A 2970-nucleotide genomic window follows, 5' to 3' on the forward strand; every position below is an offset into this window, starting at 1 on the left:
ACTTCTCCAAATCATAGGTAAGTGATTTCTAACTCATCTTCTTCAATCTAATGCATCTTTTTACATGATTTCATATCAAAATCTAGGGATTTTTATGGGAAATTGGGTGTTTTTGGGTGAAATTTGGGAATTTCGAAATTTGGAGATTTAGACCTCAAATTGAGGTCGGATTCCAAAACCAATTGCATGGGTAATCGGGTTTTGGTCCGAAATTCGGGTTTTGACCAAGCGGGCCCGGGGTCGATTTTTGACTTTTTTGGAAAAATATTGGGAAAACTATAATTAGGCATTGGGTTTGAGTTCATTAGCATTTATTGATGTTATTAAGTTAATTATGACTATATACAAGTGAATTGGAGGTGAAATCTAGAGGGAAAGCGATTTTTTGAGGCTTGATTTTTGGCCGTGGAATCGAGGTAAGTGTTTGGCCTAACCTTAGCTTGAGGGAATAGGTGTTGTGTCTTATTTGCTACGTGTTAGTGTGGTGTACGACGTATAGGTGTGGTGACGAGTTCTATACGTTGGTGTCGAGCATGCCCGTGAGTCTTATATTGTGACTGTTGTGATTCTTATCATGTACTATACATGCTTAGGTTGTTGATTATCCCTGTTGAACAAGACTTATGATATTTATTCCTACAACCACCCCTGAGAAGTGTGGCCTAAGATGCCAAGAAGTGTAGCATTTGGTCAAAGGCAACACTTTATGGCTTTAGGCAACGCTTTTTGGGGGGTGGCCTAAAGTACCGCAACCTTTGACTATTGGCCACACTTTGTAGGTGTTGCCTTAGAAGCCACACTTTAAAAGTGTGGCCGATAAGGTACAAAGGCCACGCTTATATTTGCTCTTATAGCCACGCTTTTATGACATAAGGCTACACTTTCTAAGCGTGATCTTTTTCACGTTATAGACTACGCTTTTAACGTGTGGCTTCTAGAGCAACATTTATCATTAACAACACCAGATTGACAATCCCTATGGCCACACTTTCTAAGCGTGGCAATTTTGTCTATACTAAAAGAAATTTTTTAAATATTTATATTAGCCACAATTTTGTGGTTAAAATATTATATTTTTTTACATTAAATTCTGTTCATATATATATATATATATTATGATCCCAAGCATTAAATTAGATAATAAGTAACAGAATAAAAATAATTCAAATGCATATACTTGAAACAAAGAAACATACTTTGTGTACTACTTATAATAATAAAGCATTGTTGGTTCAAGAAGTTCACTAGCAAAGACCTCGACAAAACCAAATGTATTCATATTTATAGTATCAATAAAAAAAACATCATAATTGTTCAAAAGGTCTTCACCATTCACTTTAAGGAATCAAATTGATTTGTGGCCACCATTTCCAATTGCATCACCGGTATTTTCCTACACATTCAAAATTAAATTAAAAATTAGAAAAAACAAATATATAGTATGCACTGGTTATATCTTACTAAGAAGTAATGAGTTTTATTTCACTACTATAGCATAACAATGTCAAACACAAAAAAGATATACAAGTGAAGAGAAGCAACAACAACAACCCAATGGAATCCCACAAGTGGGGTATGGGGAGGGTAGTGTATACGCAGACCTTACCCCTACCTATGAAGGTAGAGAGGATGTTTCCGAAAGACTCTCGGCTCAAGAACGTAAAAAAGTGGAGCAATAGAGAAACAATAGCAACAACAATGTAATTTTGTTGATAAAGTAATAATTTTATTGATGTAGAAAATTGAAAAGCTTTCCCCTTAAAGAAAACATTGCTCTTATAACAGCATTTTATCGCTGCCCCTCTCTGTGATTAAGAAATGGCACAGCTGAACATTATAAAGGATCTGAAAATTTTGAATTCACAATTCTTAGTTACGCCTTATTGATGTTTCTAGGGATCTTGGAAACTTGATGTTGGGTTCCGGATACCTTCTTGACCTGCTAACTTCTTTTTATAAAAAGATGATCAAATGACCCAAAAAAAGGTGAAAATCAGGATTACTTGAAGAGCTTGAATATCAAAGGGTTTAGCTTATCTTAACAGGGAAAGACACAGTTAAAATATGGCAACAATTCTTAATGACAAGATTGACAAAAGATACAGCCATCATATTCATGCCCATTCTGGAATGTAGCAAAGAATTTAGATCAATGTTTCCAGAAAACCTATAGAAAGCAAATGTTTCCAGATGTCATTAACACAGAACGAAGACGAGAAGGAAAGAGAACTCTCATATGCATTATACAACAGGATTACAAGTCAGATACATGTGTATATATATATATATATATGATCAAATTTACCCTACCATTATACTATTTGGTGAAATATAAATACCTTTTCAAGACTCGGGGCATGAGTTGAGCCAGAAGACTGTGGTAGATTATGGCCTCTCATAGCTCGTGCACTACTTGCATCAACCGGTGAAGGAATATTAGATCCAACACACCCTTGTATATCATGAAAATCTAGTCCAGTGTTGTTTTTCACCATTTGACTAAAAAAATATCGCATTTCTTCTCTCATCATTTCCTTCATTTCTTCCTTCAGAGAAGTTATTTCGTTGGCATGCTGTTGTTTAAGTTTGGTGATTTCTTTATCTTTTTTTAGAGAGCTTGTCGTCACCGATCTACCATAGCATCTAACCCGACCAGGCTGCTCCTTTCCAAATACAGCCCTAAATGTATCATCTGCTGTTTCTCTAGAACTTTGATGATTCTGAAGTTCAGACTGTCAAAAAAATATTATAAAAAAGATCATTAACAACTTTATATCTCAAAAAGCTAGAAAAGTAGATTTCAAATAAAAACATGAGAGATAAAATTCAAGGATAAATGGGAAAAAGCACGAGGAACTCATTTCAACACTTGCTATAATTCAGTGACTTACTATTGCAACTTATGTGCAAGAAAAGAGTTCTTATATCTGAATTGTAATTCAGTGACTTACTATTACTACACTACTTGAA

This window comes from Nicotiana attenuata, chromosome 11 (assembly GCF_001879085.1).
Source record: "Nicotiana attenuata strain UT chromosome 11, NIATTr2, whole genome shotgun sequence".
In the NCBI taxonomy this organism is placed as follows: domain Eukaryota; kingdom Viridiplantae; phylum Streptophyta; class Magnoliopsida; order Solanales; family Solanaceae; genus Nicotiana; species Nicotiana attenuata.